Source organism: Lactuca saligna, chromosome 6 (assembly GCF_052625555.1).
Source record: "Lactuca saligna cultivar CGN05327 chromosome 6, ASM5262555v1, whole genome shotgun sequence".
Lineage (NCBI taxonomy): Eukaryota > Viridiplantae > Streptophyta > Magnoliopsida > Asterales > Asteraceae > Lactuca > Lactuca saligna.
Window position 1 is genome coordinate 95,015,716 of NC_136422.1, and position 19,214 is coordinate 95,034,929.

Sequence of the window (19,214 nt, forward strand, 5' to 3'; positions counted from 1 at the left end):
ACGGAAAGTAGTCTTCGGTACATCTTGCTCTTGTACTTTCAACTGATGATATCCTGTTCTCAAATCAATCTTTGAGAAATAGCTAACACCCTGAAGTTGATCGAATAAATCGTCGATGCAAGGTACTGGGTACTTGTTCTTGATAGTCACCTTATTCAGCTCACGATAATCAATGCACATTCGCATTGATCCGTCCTTTTTCTTGAAAAACAATACTGGAGCACCCCAGGGAGAGGTACTCGGTCGAATAAAGCCTTTGTTAAGTAATTCCTGCAGTTGGATCATTATTTCTTTCATCTCGGCTGGCGCAAGACGATAAGGAGTCTTTGCAATTGGAGCAGCACCGGGCACAGGGTCAATTCTGAATTCTACTTGTCTGTTCGGATGAAGTCCAGGCAGATCATCGGGGAAAACATTGGGATATTCGTTAACAATGGGAATATCATTTACAGTTTTATTCTCCTTTCTTGAGATGTCAATTGTATAGGCCAGATAGATAGGACAACCTTTCGATATGAATTTACGATCTCTGAGGAATGAGATCATTTTTAAGATCCTTTGTTCACCGTAGACATGAATAGGATCTTCCCCTTCAATAGGAATGCCTACCATCTTTTCGTAACACAAGAGTTCTACATGGTTCTTTGACAACCAATCCATGCCGAGAATAATATCGAAATTAGGCAAGGAGATAGGGATTAGGTTAGCAAGAAAATTATAGCCTTCAATTTCTATGACACAATCCCTATAGATTTTATCAGCAAGTAATGATATACTTCCTACAGTATCTATGTGAAATGGTTGCGCGACTGCATAGCAAACATTTTGAAAAAAATGCGCAAATTCATAAGATACGAAAGAATCCGAGGCACCAGAATCAAATAAGATGTGAGCAGGTCTAGAGTTGACAAGAAATGTACCCGTCACGACATTCGGGTCCTCACGTGCTTCCTCTGCGGTAATCTGGAATGCACGACCCTTAGCTTTTGGCACCTCCTCCTTTTTAGCTGGAGTACTCTTCGATTGTTGGACAGGGACTTGACTTCTCGCTGGTTGTTGAACAGAATCTTGACTTCCCGTCACTTGGCTGGTAAGAGTAGGGCAACAACGCTTCTTGTGGCCAATAATACCACATGCATAACAAGTCACAACCTTCCTTGGGCAAGCTAGCTTGATATGACCTGTTTCTCCAGACCCATAACAGATAATGGATTCCTTGTCTATTTTGCATTGACTCAGATGATTCCTGTGATAATAGTCAAATTCGGGTCAAGTCTAAGTCAATCAAAGTCATCAAGTCAAACCGATCAACTCAATTAAACGTGGTATATTATTGTATGTGTTATGTAAATACTATATAACTCACTATTTTAATGAGAAAACATCACTTGGAAAACCCGTGTGTTTAATTTTCCTTAGCCTTAGTGCTAAACAATGAACAAAAACGAGGAAACAATGTTACATACTTATCGGGAGTGTGAAAGATCCTAAATCATGGCTTAATGGAGTTCACGGACCTTGCGTTACGGAGCCCCACACTCACAATTGTCTCACATGAAATCTCTCTCAATCGTTTTCACTCTATCTCTCTCTAAGTACGCCAAATCTCTCTCAAATATCTCTTTGTATGAGAAATCTCTCCAAGAATGTCAAATCTCTCTCAAATATCTCTTTGTATGAGAAATCTCTCCAAGAATGTCAAATATCTCCCAAATATCTCTTTGTATGAGAAATCTCTCCAAGAATGTCAAATCTCTCCCAAATATCTCTTTGTATGAGAAATCTCTCCAAGAATGTCAAATCACTGCCAAATATCTCTTTGTATGAGAAATCTCTCCAAGAATGTCAAATCTCTCCTAAATATCTCTTTGTATGAGAAATCTCTCCAAGAATGTCAAATCTCTTCTAAATCTCTCCAAGTATAGGAAATCTCTCCCAAATCTCTCTCAAAAGTTCCCGTAACTTTTCATAGCTTTTCAGGCCATCCCGACTCTTAGCCAGGTCAAAAACGGCTTAAAACAGGGTTAAAACGAGTAAAATACCCTAAAAGAACCGAAAAACCATTTATAGGGTCGAACCCTTTGGACCGAAAGCAGCAAAGAACCGAAACATTTAAGCAACCGAAACCGAGACTTGGAGTTGAGACCAGAGAACCGAGGCCAGCAGTCGAGACTGAGCCTCGCTACCCTAGCCGAAACCGAGACTTGTAGCCGAAACCTGAGAACCCGCCAAGAGCAGAGACCGAATCTCAGTCTTCCTTCCCCAACTCTCGGTCCTCTTTTCCCCTCTCGGTTCCTTCTTCTACTCTCGGTCCTCTTTCCGCCTCTCGGTCCTCTCTCTTCTCCTCTCGGTCTTCTCTTCTCCTCTCGGTCCCCCTCTTCTAGTTTCGGTTCCGATGACCAAAAGGCCGAACCTCCGGCCAGACTTCGGAATTTTTACATTTTTGGCCCATTTTCAATATTTTTCTCCTTTTGAGCCTGTTTTTCGTGATTTTAACACGGGATTTTCTCCAAAAATCATATTTTAACATAATAAACCCTAAATATTCATAATTTAATCATATTTTCATGAAAATCCCCATTTAAATAATAAAATCTAGTGGGTGAATAATTGAGGTAGAGTGTTGACTTTACTTTATCTTATGACACAAGCAACCACCCCCATACCCACTCTATGACCAGCCACACCTTCCCACCTTACCTAGGTCACTTCAATGTCCTTCCCACTTAATTATTAGCCCTTCCCACGTTCTTAGAGCTGGAATAACCCATCCCATCCCCTCTCCTCACTTCTTTCATTTTATCTCATTTCACCAAAGATACAACACAACTTTTCTCTCAAACTTTATCTCACTATTCCAAGACTCCAAGGCTGATCTTCAAGCTTTACCTATCCCTTGGTAATTATAATTCATCCTCCTTGTGATTATTACACTTCATTCTACTCCAATCATTGCTTGTTTACACAAAATCCATCACATTAATGTTAGATCTTCGAACCTTCAAGATATTCTCTTAGTGTTCTTGAGTGGAATACTATATATATCCATCATCTCTCTTCTGAAATCACTCAAGGTGAGTTCATACCCCTACATTATCATGTTTTCTCAAGTTTTCAGGGGGGGGGGGGGGGGGGGAATACAAGTTAAAACACCAAGAACATAACTAAACTTTTCTAACGGCCTTCATCAGAAAAGTTCAACTCCATTCACGGACTGTTTTGGGCAACTTAAACACTTTTATTTTCAAAACTGTACAAGGTGCAAGTAGTTAAAGTTATTAGATTTAAAACCACTACTTTCACATCTCAATACGATATTTTTACAATTTATGGTGATTTTTACAAAACTGCCTATCATTTCAAACACCAATCTGGACCGGTCCGTGATTATGGACTTTTTCACCCAAGTGGGAGGTCATTAAAAATCATGATAAAAATTATGAGTAAACTAGATACATTTTTTGAACTCTCATAATTTACGGATTTAGTTTTAAACTTCGTATGATTTTTCTATGACTTTTCTAAAACAGCGCAGAAAGGTTAAAGTTATTTAACATCATATATAAATTTCATAACACTTTGTAGTATGTTGAGCAAAGTGTATAACAATAAGTTCTAAATATTGAATGTATTTTCTTGTTAGTTTATCATCATACACTGAAACTTAGTCATTCATGATAAGATTATTTATTCATTTAGAACACGAATACTAAGCTATAATAAGCATAGTTTAATAGATTCATAACACTAATGCATTTTCATAAAAGAGTTCTTATATATTACAAACATTTTGGATAAACTATAATAGGTATAGTTTATGATACATCACATAATACACTTGTACAAAAAGGGTACATTCATACAGAAAGGTTTTACACTCACGCACACTACACGTAAACTTGTTAACCTAAATTGTGAGACAATCTCTTTCCGTACGTCCGAGTGCGGGATCTAATTCCTGGTAGTTATAATCAGAGTCTCCTGGAGGGAGAACGTGATAGTTGTGTATAGATCTATATTGGGTTTGACACCCCACACCTTGCTGCTAGCTACAGTGGGACCTGCAGGTCTACAGGTGACAAATGTCATTTCAATTTTCGCGACGCCTGAGAAACGTCGTGGTAGGTTCATTCAGTCATAGTATGATTATAGCAACTCACATAGGGAGATAACAATACATAAAGTTTACGGGATTTTTATAAAACCTAAAGGGGTTTTATGTAGATTTAAAATCACTTTTTATGTCAATAAATACAGATGTTAATGTACACGTTCGGTTTTGGTATTTATGATTACACATCATTTGAAACCACATTTATATATTTAAGTATGGCCAATACTTGTTACTTCTTGGTCCTGGGATTTAGGACTACATATACAGAAAGTTTTAACAAACATAAGAGTTTACGGGAATTTCATTCAATTCAAATGCGTTTATGCCAATTTAAACACACATCATTTTCTATTAGCAAGAGAGGTTACTAATACATTTTGGTCTTCGATTATAAGACTACATTACACAAATTTTAAGGAAAATATCGGATTGTTCTGAAATAAACGTAACATTTACAAGGGAAAGACTTCGATTAAGTTTGAAAACAAAAACTTATGAACTCACCAACCTATGTGTTGACATTTTTTCAAACAACTTGTATTCTCTGGTAATCACTAAACAGGTACCAAAGTGCGTTTTGAGGATGGGACGTAAGGCGTCAATATATCATGTTTTTGTTAACATATTGTAATTGATTTGGAAACATGTAATTCATACACTGATGTAACTTTTTCAATTATATATATGTTGGTTGTGTTTGCTTAAATTACAATTGCAATTGTGGTTATGATACTATACATGAAGTCCTCCACCCCCGGACGTTTCCGCCATCCTTGGTTTGGGGGTGTGACAGATTGGTATCAGAGCACGGTTTATAGTAAATTAAGTATGTCAAACCACATAAGATATACAAACTATAAACACATTTGGGACTAAATGTCTCTGATTCTTAAAATTTTTTAACGGGTTGTACTTTTAGAAAACGAATACTTTCTTGTTTAAAAGTATACCTACATGCATTATATACTCGCGTAGTCTCATAACTGTGACATCCCCAAAATCACGGTCAGAAAAGACCGATTTTGTTTATACTTTATTTCAAAATCAGAGTTATCTTCTAATAAAAGGGTTGCGGAATTTGTCCCAAAACAATAATATGATAAAGATTTATCAAAAGCATTTCCATTGAAATGTATTTCATTAAAAGACTCGGGATGTCATGTTCGTACAGATCAAAAGTATAAACAGTACAATATAAGCCTTACTACATTATTTCATATCTACAGGCCTATATCCGTAATCCCTCGTCCAAAACATCACGCCTATGCTCATGTGCCACTACCTGTAATACATAAAACTGAGTGGGCCAGGCTTGGGAGCCTGGTGAGCACATAGGGTTTTCAACCCACAATAAATAAGTTTATTAATTTCATCAATCAACAATAACCCGATTACCCGTTCCCGTTATCCTCACTTTACGTCCCTAAACACCTATCATAAGGGACCTAGTCTAAGGATCATCATCGGGACGGATACTACTGCTAAGGGGATTCCTCAGCAATAAATGTCCTATTAGGCAACCATGTGGGGGATGGAGTACACCGGTGAACACATCGTTCACAACACCTACAGGTTGCGAGTCTGCTAGTGTTCCATTGGACTGTCTAGAAGAGTCCGTGGTCGTCATCTATACTCCGCTAGATGACTGGATCAACAACAACAACATCGAGGCCTCTCATCATTTTATCACACATCACCTATTACATCTACCCATGTTTTACCCCAACATTTTCGTAGATATAAAATACATATACAGTTTAAATCATTGAAAACCTGTATAACAACGTCCATCTAGCATAGATAGCAAGTATTCAGATAATATGCGCACATAGCACGTAATTTATATAAAATACTTCATATCTATGTGTAAGTTGAAGGTAACTATGCACTCACCTGATTAGGTGGTGACTCAGCACTCGGACAGCGCTTCGATACTCTCAAAATGATATTCCTTCGATAAAACCTAGTATCGATACCACTAGGGTTTAGTTTAATGATAATTGCGACAAATTAATTAGTCTGAGTATTATTAAGCATTAATAATACTCGATATATCTCATAATAATAGCCCAAATAATTATTTTAAGGACCTAATAACATTCCTATAATTATTTGAAAGCTATATTAAAAGTTGCGTAAGCGTAGCATACTTACAGCGAATTTGATCAAAAACCGGAACTTAATTGGAGCAGCGTTTCGAAACCGAAAAACTCCTTTTTCTCGGGACTCCGGGAGCCTCGGGGCTTCCCTAGGGTGCTAGGGGTTTAACTAGGGCTTAGGGGTGGTTTGGGGTTGTAAAGAGAGAAAGAATTTAGAGAGAGAAAGGATTTTGGTGTGAAAAATGAGGGCACCTTCGGCCCCCTTTTATAGGCGCGAGGGCCTCGCTACGCTGGGCGTTCGGTGGTGCTACGCGGGGCGTAGCTCGGAGGTGGTTGCCAGCTCGCAACAGCTGGCTCACACTCGGACTCGGACGGATAAGGCCGAAGGTACGCGGGGCGTACCGGACCTCGTACGCTGGGCGTAATGCGAAGGGGGAGTGTCACTCATCCAAAGCGAGACCGTGGGCCGCAAGCGACGACTGGGATTGTGCCACGTCATCAACTTCGCAACAGGTTTCGCATTTTCGAGTCCTAACTTCAAAAATTCGTAACTTTCGCATACGAGCTCCGTTTTTGACGTTCTTTATATCCATGCGAAGGTCGGAACGTACTCTACAACTTTCATTTAGACTTCGTTGGCTAATTTTGGCTCGATTTTAAATTTTATATTATCAACCAGTCGGGATAGGATTGGTCTGTTAAATCCTCATAACTTCTCCATCCGACATCCGTTTTCGCCCATCTTTTTCTCGTTATGCTACTCTTAACGAGATCTTCGATTCTCATTTAGGTTGTGTCGGCTAAAAACCGCTCGATCAAACATTTGAATTTCGGGCTGTACACTGCTAGTCCGAAACTTCGAAAAATCGTAACTTCTTCATACGAAGTCAGATTTGGGCGTTCTTTTTATCGATGTTCTTAGTTTAACATATTCTATGACTTTTGTTTAGATTTATAAGGCTAAAAAGTCTTCTATCATAAATTCACTATTTACGTCTTCCGGTGTCGTGCCGGGTTTGCCGTAAAACTTCGGCGGGTCATAACTTCTTCGTTATAGCTCGGATTTCGGCATTCTTTATATGTATGGAAACCTTGAGACATATTATACAACTTTATGTAGAGATATCAGGATTATCTCACACTTTAATTTTGACGCTCATTTTTATTCTTTATTAATTATACATTTATAATTAAATAATAAACACATAAACACACATAATTCACATAATACTCAAATATTTCATATTTATTACTTCAAAAAGAGTTACAATAGTTGACCTAGACTATTACATTGACAAAAATGCTTAGCCCTGAAAACCCGGGCGTTACAATTCTCTCCCCCTTAGGATGATTCCGTCCCGGAATCATGCATCAGCAAACAGATGTGGATAGCGACTCATCATGTCATCCTCTGTTTCCCAAGTGAGATTCGGCCCATTCGAATGTTTCCATCGGACTAGCACTAAGTCGACCATCTTGCGTCGTAACTTCTTAGTCTTACAGTCAACAATTGCCTCGGGCTCTTCGATCAGCCGTTTATTCTCATCCATCCATAACTCTGAAATTGGAATTATGTCGGGAACATCTCCCATGAATTTCCTCAAATAACACACATGGAAGGTGTTATGAATACCATTGAGTTCTTCGGGCAATTCCAGCTTGTATGCTTGGTTTCCAATCTTCTGAAGAACTTTGAACGGTCCAATAAACCTTGGACTCAACTTTCCTCGTTTCCCAAATCGTATAAGTCCCTTCCACGGTGAGACTTTAAGCAAAACGGAATCCCCAACTTCGAAGGTTATCGGTCGTCTTTTCTTGTCAGCATAGCTCTTCTGACGATCCTGAGCTGCTAACATTCTTTCCCTAATCACCTTCAATTTCTCAGCAGTCTCATGGACTATCTCGGGGCCCATAAACTGCTTCTCTCCGGCTTCAAGCCAACAAGACGGCGTACGACACTTCTGTCCATACAAGGCTTGATAAGGTGCCATCTTGATGCTCGAGTGAAAACTATTGTTGTAGGAAAATTCTACTAGAGGTAAGTGTTCGTCCCAATTCCCTTGGAATTCGAGGGTACATGCTCTCAGCATATCTTCCAACGTCTGAATTGTTCTTTCGCTCTGACCATCAGTTTGCGGATGGTAAGCAGTACTCAAACACAACTTTGTACCCAACTCCTCTTGTAGACTCCTCCAAAACCTCGACGTGAAACGACTATCACGATCTGACACAATCGTAAGAGGGACACTGTTTAGTCTTACAATTTCCTTCACGTAAGCATTTGCGAGCTTATCCATAGACCACTTCTCATTGGCTGCTATGAAGTGTGCACTCTTGGTGAAACGATCCACGTCTACCCAAATCATGTCGTGTCCGTTCTTCGTTTTGGGCAGTTTAGTCACAAAATCCATGGTGATGTCTTCCCATTTACCCATGGGTACAGGTAAAGGTTCTAAACTCCCATACGGTTTCTGATATTGTGCCTTAACCCTTGCACATGTTACGCACTCAGCCACATACTTCGCAACATTGAGCTTCATCGTCGGCCACCAGTAGTAGGGTTTAAGTCCCTATACATTTTAGTGCTACCAGGATGAATCGAGTACATGGTCTTGTGTGCTTCTTCCATTAGAAGATCTCTTATCCCTCCCGTCTTAGGTACCCAAATTCGATCTTGGAATACCTTCAGTCCTCGACTGTTCATACCGAACACTAACGTTTTTCCCAAACGTTCTTCCTTTCGGTCATTCTTTTCTATGACTTCTTCTTGAGCTTTCCTGATACTTTCCACAATCGTCGAGACGACTTCAATTCTTAACGCTCTTGGACTTTTTCTTTCAAGATTGACTTTCCGACTGAGAGCATCAGCAACAATATTTGCTTTACCTGGGTGGTAAAGTATCTCACAGTCGTAGTCCTTGAGAAGTTCTAGCCAGCGTCGTTGCCTCATGTTCAACTCCTTCTGATTAAAGAGATGTTGGAGGCTCTTATGATCAGTGAAGAGCTTGCACCTCGTGTCGTAGAGGTAATGCCTCCATATTTTTAAGGCAAATACTACCGCTGCCAACTCCAGATCATGAGTGGGGTAGTTCTTTTCATGCTCTTTCAATTGTCGAGATGCGTATGCTATCACCTTTTCTCTTTGGGTCAGAACACAACCCAACCCGACTCCAGATGCATCACTATAAACTGCGAAATCTTCGACTCCATCGGGTAGAGAAAGTATCGGTGCTTCACATAACTTCTTCTTTAGCTTCTCGAGCGCCTCATCGTGTTTCTCACTCCATGTATATGTAGCTCCTTTATGGGTCAAAGCTGTTAATGGAGCAGCTATCGAAGAAAAGCCTTGGATAAATCGTCGGTAATATCCGGCTAATCCTAGAAAGCTTCGAATCTCCGTGGGACTCTTCGGATGTTCCCACTTCATTACAGCCTCAATCTTGGCGGGGTCAACCATTATTCCCTCCTGGTTAACAACATGGCCCACGAATTGGACTTCCCGTATCCAAAAGTCGCATTTGGAGAACTTTGCAAAAAGCTTCTCCTTCTTTAACACCTCCAAAACTTCTCGTAGATGCTTGCCATGCTCTTCCTGGCTTTTCGAGTAGATGAGAATGTCGTCGATGAACACTCTCACAGATTTATCGAGGAATGGTTTACAAACCCTATTCATCAAATCCATGAATGCTGCGGGAGCATTGGTTAGTCCGAATGACATAACCAAGAACTCGTAGTGTCCATATCTTGTTCTGAATGCAGTCTTCTCAATATCCTGCTCTCTCACCTTCAGCTGATGATATCCTGACCTAAGATCGATCTTTGAGAAGTAGCTCGAACCTTGCAGCTGATCGAATAGGTCATCAATCCTTGGCAATGGATACTTGTTCTTCACCATTGCCTTATTCAACTCTCGGTAGTCTATGCACATCCTCATGCTTCCGTCCTTCTTCTTCACGAATAACACTGGAGCTCCCCAGGGTGATGAACTAGGTCGAGTGAAACCGCTGTCCAACAGCTCCTGAAGTTGCGTCATGAGCTCCTTCATCTCTGTCGGTGTTAATCGGTAAGGTGCCTTTGCTATCGGTGTTGTTCCTGGTAATAAGTCTATACGAAACTCCACTTGCCTATCAGGTGGTAATCCGGGAAGATCTTTGGGAAAGACTTCTGGATAATCGCACACAACCGGTATATTCTGCACCTCTTTCTTTGCCTTCTTAGCATCGATTACGAATGCCAAGTATGATGCACATCCTTTGGACAAACATTTCTTGGCTTTCATCAGGGAGATGATTCCAGAACTCACTCTGCGTTTGTCCCCGTACACCATAAATGATTCCTTTCCGGGTGGGTTTATCCTAACTATCTTCTTTCGACATAATATCTCGGCATCGTTGGTACTAAGCCAATCCATACCCAAAACGATGTCAAAACCGTTTAACTCTATGGGTAATAGTTCCTCATGGAATTCGTTTCCATTTAGGTCAATGACGATGTACCTAATACGATTACTAACAGGTACGAATTTGCCACTGGCAACTTCTACAATCAGGGCATTATCTAGTTTTTCTACAGGTAATGCTAATTTCGCACTAAATTTATGTGACACAAAGGAGTAGTTGGCTCCGGAATCAAACAGTATATTTGCAGGCAAACCATTTACAAGAAAGGTACCTGAAGCGACGTCTGCTTCCTCCTTTGCAGCCTCGAGCGTCATCTGGAAGGCTCTCGCCTTCGGCTTCGGTGGTATGTTGGGTCTTCCTGCCTCCTTCTTCTTCGGGCAGTCCTTCAAAATGTGCCCTTCTTCATTACACCCATAACAGGCCTTCTGGTTAAGGGTGCATTCATTGGCATAGTGCCCAGGCTTTCCGCATTTGTAACAAGTGACCCCTCCATCACACTTCCCAAAGTGCTTCTTCTTGCACTTGTCACACCACTTTGCTTCTGATCCTCCTCCTCTCGAACCAGGTTTCGAGAATCTACTCTTCTTGTTGGACTTCGAGGATCCCTCGAACTTCCGTTTCTCACTGACCTCAGCCCTTTCCAGACCTCTTTCCTTTTGTTGGGTCTCCACATTCTTAGCTGCTCGAACAGCTGATTTCAGAGTGGTTGCCATCTTGACTGTTGAGCCAAAGTCAGCCGGCAGTCCGTTTGCGAATTTCTCAATTTTAGAAAGTTCGGTTGGCACTAGGTATGGAAACAACTTCATCTTTTCCGTAAATGCAGCAGCATAGTCATCGATGCTCATTCTCCCCTTCTTCAAATTTTGGAACTCATTGTTCAGATCAATCAGGTCTATCTCTGAACAGTACTGCGCCTTTAGTTGTTCCAAGAACTCATCCCATGACATTTTCAGGGCTTCTCCTCATGGCATCGTATCTGCCAATAGCTTCCACCAACTCAAGACTCCAGTTTTCAATTGTCTCACAGCGAAGAAAGTCTTTTGCTTTTCATTGCAGTCGCAGCTCTCAAACACCATCTCCATCTCGGAGATCCAGTCCATAATCTCAACAGGCTTTGGGCTTCCTGAGAGACTTGGTGGTTTTGCACCCAAGAAATTTTTGTACATCCGCCCATCCTTGTTGTTTCTCCCTTCTGGGCCATCCCTTTGTTCACCTTGAGTCCCTATTTGACTCACTTGATGGCTATAGTTCCCTTCCTCAGATGGCTCGGGAACTGGCTCCGTCGGTTCAACATGTATGGTAGGTTCGTCCCTATTCTCGCGGAGCATCCGTCTCATTTCTTCCCTTTGTTCAGCTAGCATAGCCTGAATCATGGCTTGAACTCCAGCCATGGTAACTAGCTCAGGTGCAACTTCTCCAACAATAGGTATTTGCTGAACTACTGGGGGTTGGTTCCTACCTCCATTTGCGTTCACGTTTCCGCTACGGGTCCTTGCCATCTTGATCTATACACCAAATAAGGTGAATTTAGATCTTCATTTAGGAGAGACGTTTTAAATCGTCCTTATCACTCCGAAACGTTTACATGCTAGTTCTAATATCGTAGTCGTACATTTAGAATCATAAACACATAAGGTTTCCAGATCCGGTCGGCAACAGACCATAGATCCGAACAAAATAACAGCATATCATGCATAAAGCATTTAGCACATAAAAGCATTTTAGGCACAATTCCTAAAATAAGCTAGTGCTCACACCTCACAATCATCGCTTAGCATTCTAAGTTTAAGTCTAGAAATCCTACAAATTCCTAGTTCGCTTAAACTAATGCTTTGATACCAACTGTGACATCCCCAAAATCACGGCCAGAAAAGACCGGTTTTGTTTATACTTTATTTCAAAATCGGAGTTATCTTTTAATAAAAGGGTTGCGGAATTTGTCCCAAAACAATAATATGATAAAGATTTATCAAAAGCATTTCCATTGAAATGTATTTCATTAAAAGACTCGGGATGTCATGTTCGTACAGATCAAAAGTATAAACAGTACAATATAAGCCTTACTACATTATTTCATATCTACAGGCCTATATCCGTAATCCCTCGTCCAAAACATCACACCTATGCTCATGCACCACTACCTGTAATACATAAAACTGAGTGGGTCAGGCTTGGGAGCCTGGTGAACACATAGGGTTTTCAACCCACAATAAATAAGTTTATTAATTTCATCAATCAACAATAACCCAATTACCCGTTCCCGTTATCCTCACTTTACGTCCCTAAACACCTATCATAAGGGACCTAGTCTAAGGATCATCATCGGGACGGACACTACTGCTAAGGGGATTCCTCAACAATAAATGTCCTATTAGGCAACCATGTGGGGGATGGAGTACACCGGTGAACACATCGTTCACAACACCTACAGGTTGCGAGTCTGCTAGTGTTCCACTGGACTGTCTAGAAGAGTCCGTGGTTGTCATCTATACTCCGCTAGATGACTGGATCAACAACAACAACATCGAGGCCTCTCATCATTTTATCACACATCACCTATTACATCTACCCATGTTTTACCCCAACATTTTCGTAGATATAAAATACATATACAGTTTAAATCATTGAAAACATGTATAACAACGTTCATCTAGCATAGATAGCAAGTATTCAGATAATATGCGCACATAGCACGTAATTTATATAAAATACTTCATATCTATGTGTAAGTTGAAGGTAACTATGCACTCACCTGATTAGGTGGTGACTCAGCACTCGGACAGCGCTTCGATACTCTCAAAATGATATTCCTTCGATAAAACCTAGTATCGATACCACTAGGGTTTAGTTTAATGATAACCGCGACAAATTAATTAGTCTGAGTATTATTAAGCATTAATAATACTCGATATATCTCATAATAATAACCCAAATAATTATTTTAAGGACCTAATAACATTCCTATAATTATTTGAAAGCTATATTAAAAGTTGCGTAAGCGTAGCATACTTACAGCGAATTTGATCAGAAACCGGAACTTAATTGGAGCAGCGTTTCGAAACCGAAAAACTCCTTTTTCTCGGGACTCCGGGAGCCTCGGGGCTTCCCTAGGGTGTTAGGGGTTTAACTAGGGCTTAGGGGTGGTTTGGGGTTGTAGAGAGAGAAAGAATTTAGAGAGAGAAAGGATTTTGGTGTGAAAAATGAGGGCACCTTCGGCCCCCTTTTATAGGCGCGAGGGCCTCGCTACGCTGGGCGTTCGGTGGTGGTACGCGGGGCGTAGCTTGGAGGTGGTTGCCAGCTCGCAACAGCTGGATCACACTCGGACTCGGATGTATAAGGCCGAAGGTACGCGGGGCGTACCGGACCTCGTACGCGGGGCGTAATGCGAAGGGGGCGTGTCACTCATCCGAAGCGAGACCGTGGGCCGCAAGCGACGGCTGGGATTGTGCCACGTCATCAACTTCGCAACAGGTTTCACATTTTCGAGTCCTAACATCAAAAATTCGTAACTTTCGCATACGAGCTCCGTTTTTGACGTTCTTTATATCCACGCGAAGGTGGGAACGTACTCTACAACTTTCATTTAGACTTCGTCGGCTAATTTTGGCTCGATTTTAAATTTTATATTATCAACCGGTCGGGATAGGATCGGTCTGTTAAATCCTCATAACTTCTCCATCCGACATCCCTTTTCGCCCATCTTTTTCTCGTTACGCTACTCTTAATGAGATCTTCGATTCTCGTTTAGGTCGTGTCGGCTAAAAACCGCTCGATCAAACATTTGAATTTCGGGCTGTACACTGCTAGTCCGAAACTTCGAAAAATCGTAACTTCTTCATACGAAGTCAGATTTGGGCGTTCTTTTTATCGATGTTCTTAGTTTAACATATTCTACGACTTTTGTTTAGATTTCTAAGGCTAAAAAGTCTTCTATCATAAATTCACTATTTACGTCTTCTGATGCCGTGCCGGTTTTGCTGTAAAACTTCGGCGGGTCATAACTTCTTTGTTATAGCTCGGATTTCGGCATTCTTTATATGTACGGAAACCTTGAGACATATTCTACAACTTTATGTAGAGATATCGGGATTATCTCACACTTTAATTTTGACGCTCATTTTTATTCTTTATTAATTATACATTTATAATTAAATAATAAACACATAAACACACATAATTCACATAATACTCAAATATTTCATATTTATTACTTCAAAAAGAGTTATAATAGTTGACCTAGACTATTACATTGACAAAAATGCTTAGCCTTGAAAACCCGGGCGTTACAATAACTAAGGAGAACATAATGTGAAAGAGGAGGAGTTGAACACTACAAGTATGCCTTAGCATGTGTAATCAGTTCTGGGAAGGATATAGCTTGATCAACTATATTCGTCCAAGAAGTAACTTACACATACTGGGGGATAGTCGTAATGGGCGACAAATCTAATGACGTAACTACACTCTACAAAGAACACGCTAAGAACCAAATATAAACATTTAAAAATACTATAGGAGTATTTGTACATTGCTATAGCACGATGTTATTATTATTTTCCGATATGTGCTTCTTAACCCCCCCCCCCCCCCCCCCCGTTTCTCGTGCAGACGACATGGCAGGATTCGAAGAGGATCCCGAAGAGGAACCCGAGGAGGAAGACGTACAAGAAGAAGAGGAGGAAGACGAAGAACAAGAAGAAGAGGAGGAAGACGAAGAAGAAGAAGAGGAAGACGATGATATAGTCATGGTTGGGAACGAAATGGAGGAACAAACGGAAGTATTCAACCCTCCTTACATCGCGAGGCTACCCGCACACCGCTTTGGATACAACGGACTTGAGCCCCCTTGGGTAACGAAGATCAAAAGGTGGAGCTGACAACAACGCCAGCGGTCACCATATGGAAACCAACGAGGTTATTATGACCTCATCCATGGTGGACCAGCTGATAGAGCCCTCCCTGTCATGACTCAGTGAATAGCAAGTATGGATGATCGTGGTAGGACGACGACCGATTAGGTCAGGGAGCTAAGTGCCATCGTAGAGTTTACCACTGCTCGCACCAGAGATCTGGAACGAGACTCCCACTATAGAGACCAACTCATTCAGGATCTTCTCGCTGCTCGATCAGAAGCAAGGGAGATTGGTAGAACTACAGGGCGCATCGGCATCATCCCAGGATCCGTCAGGGAAGGATCATCGTGATTAGAACTCGTTACTATTCTTACATCTTTGTAGTAAAAGTTTATAAGTATGCGTTGGTGCTACTCTTTTGTATGTCGGTTGACCCACGATTAAGTGATCACACTAGTTAAGGGTTTTTTTTTTTGTACTGCCAAAACCTTATCTTTTATTTTCATGTAGTGTAGACCCTTGTGAGGTCAAACTTTCTCAAAACAATATGTACTAACAAGTTATCAATGGATTTGGCATGTATTTTGCTTTCTAGAATGTTGACATAAGCAAACACATGACCCTACTTGGGTCAACACTATGAAATTCTTATGTTTAAATTGCATAACCTTTTCAATGAATTACCTAATAAAGTAATAAACTTGGGTCACAATTCAATTGAGATGAAACAAGTAACACTCGACTCGTTATTGTTGGATTAATGTCTAAGTCCATAACTATAATTGGTAAGACTTTACCCGACCCGACATGGTCTATTTGGGTTGCATGGCATCATGCACTTGGATAGACTATAATGAGAGAAATAAGACACTTATGGTTATTAATATATTATAAGTTCTAGTATATTAATAATAAGAATAATGAGATTATTTAATTAGTATTGATCAAGAATTAATCTAGGATTAATTAAGTGATCAAAAGAAGACTAATTAAATTTATGGGTTGATTGTGTAAATCATCCATACTTGTATAGTGGGATAGTGCTCCATGGATAATCAAGTTGGGCTAAAACCCATAGGATGGTCCATGGATGCTCCATGGTGTATTTGAACCCATGGATCCAAGGAAATGGAAAGTCATGACAATTAAGGTTTGCCCTAATTGTAACACTATATAAAGATATTATTCTTGACAAAATCGGCACTAGTATGATTCTAGAGAGGGCTAGGTGTTTTCATGAAGTGTAGAATTCTCTCTAGTTATTCCAAGTGTATTTGGTGTTGTGTAAACCATTTGAGGTGTCACACTTAGGGCACTAGGCACTCAAGCTTCATGAAGACATTCTACATCAAAGAGGTATGTATTCTATCTTGTTATATTGATAGTTTTGTATGCTAGATAAGGATAATACCTTGGATGTTCATATTTGCATGTATAATAGAGAAAACATAGATCCAAGGTATTTAGGGTTGCATGTACACTTAGGAGTGTTAGAATGCTCATAACCCAACAATGGTATCAGAGCCTAGGCTTGTTTTCTTGTTATACTTGCAAATGGAGCTGAAAAATCGAGTTTTGATGCTGTCTGCCCAGCAGACTCGCTGAGTCCATGAAGGGACTCGACGAGTCCAAGGCAAAATGCATCCAACTCGCCGAGTTTTGTTCATGCACTCGACAAGTTGGACCCCAGACAGCATATTCTCGAGGTTTTTGGCTAGAAATGGACTAGGAACATTACCCTAAGTTGTTTTTGAACTTATAAACTTGTTTTTTAATGTGGTAATGTTCATGCTAATCCATTTTCAAAGATAATTGTCAATAGATTCATGTTTTGTATTAGTTTAAGGTTTAGACTAATTACATGAAAAAGTTTGATTTGAATTATCTTGTTCTTATGAGTTGCTTAGATTAATAGAAAAGTTAATTGAAATAGTTGTTTTCAATCCATTTTAATCTAAGAGTTGAGTATAAAACGTGTTTGTGTAACTTGTCCTCAAGTTACATGAAGAGTCACATTAAAGACTCATAAAACTCATAAAAGTTGGCAATGGTTACAAAATGAAGAGTCTTGTGTCATTGAATATTTTTTTATGACTCCATAACTTGTCCTCAAGTTATGGAAGTTCAAGAGTCACTTCATTAAAGAGTAAAAGTGTAACCTTAATTAATTCCATAAGTTATAAAAAAATAAAGAAAAGTTAATTCTTTTATTAGTTTAAAGTCTTCCATAAGTTATGGAACTTGAAGAGTTTTTGGATTAAAACTACTTTAAACACATAAGTTATGTAATTAATTAGTTTTGAATAGTTTCAAAACTTGCCCTCAAGTTTTGGAATTTGTAAAGTTTTCTCTTATAAATACTTTAATTCCAAGTTAGCCCTTAGAATTTTAAGAGTTAAAATTCAACCCTTATACGTTATAATATTATAAGTTAATAATAATAATAATAATAATAATAATAATAATAATAATATACATATATATATATATATATATATATATATATATATATATATATATATATATATATATATATATATATATATATATATATATATATATGACTAAACTGCACAAATGGTCCCTGTGGTATGTCGAAAATTGCCACTTTGGTCCAAAAAAGTTTGGACTTGCACCATAAGTCCAAAGTTTTCATTTTGTTGCTTGTTTGGTCCAACCTATTCTAATTTTTTCAAAATGACATATTTACCCCTGTTAATTTGATTTCTCTTTTTTCTTATTTGTTTTTTTTTTTTGAATTTCAGATTTAAAAAAACAAGAAAATAAAAATAAATCTCTCTCTCTCTCTCTCTCTCTCTCTCTCCCCATTATTTCTCCTTCCCTCTTTGTTTGTTCTTCTTGGTCGTCAAGTACCCTTGATCGTCGACTCCACCACCGTCGTCGCCGTTAGCCACCGCTGCCTTCATCCCCTATCGTCTCCGCCACCACCAACCTTCGATAGATCTGAAAGCCAACATTACCTACAAAAAACCATAACCGATTCCCACAACTGGAGACCATCTTCTCACTTTCATGGTTCGTCTTCTCCATTGAAAACCATCTCCTTACCCCCCATTTTCGACAAAAACCATCACCAACTTCCGAAAACCTAGCACCGCCGCCTTATCTCATATGGATTAGGGTTTTCGGCGAAGACGAACGACGGCGACAGAGGGTTTCTTCGAAGAAAAAGGATCTGAGATAGACAATACTCGCCGGAGAAGAAGACAGAAATGGAGGCGACGCTTGTGGCTCGAGTTTCCAGACAAAACCTTCGTCGAGGTGTGAAGATGACGACATTTATCTAGGTTTTCAAATCGGGCCTACTGAAGGTTGAAGCCACCTTCGACGTTGATATAAGTTTTCACATCTTCTACGCCCTTCGTCTTCTTTTATACATCGCCTCCTCCTTCTGTATCTCCATTCTTTTTTTGGCCACGCCATATATTCTTTGGATTACTATCTTCATTGAGTTACGATTCTGCTGAGAGAGATAAAGAAATAGATAGGTGGTGTTGCTCCGACTGAAAATAAATTTGTGGTGGTCGGAACCTCGAATCGCTGAAAGTTGGTGATGGAGGCGGTGTTAGTTTCTTTTTGTGAAAGTTCAGAAAGGAGGGAGAGAGAGGTATGAGAAGGGGAAGTGCAGGTGGGGTTGATTTTTTTTGTTAGTTATTGTAATATTATAAATAGGAGAGAGAGAGAGAGAGAGAGAGAGAGAGAGAGAGATAGATATTTATTTTTAATT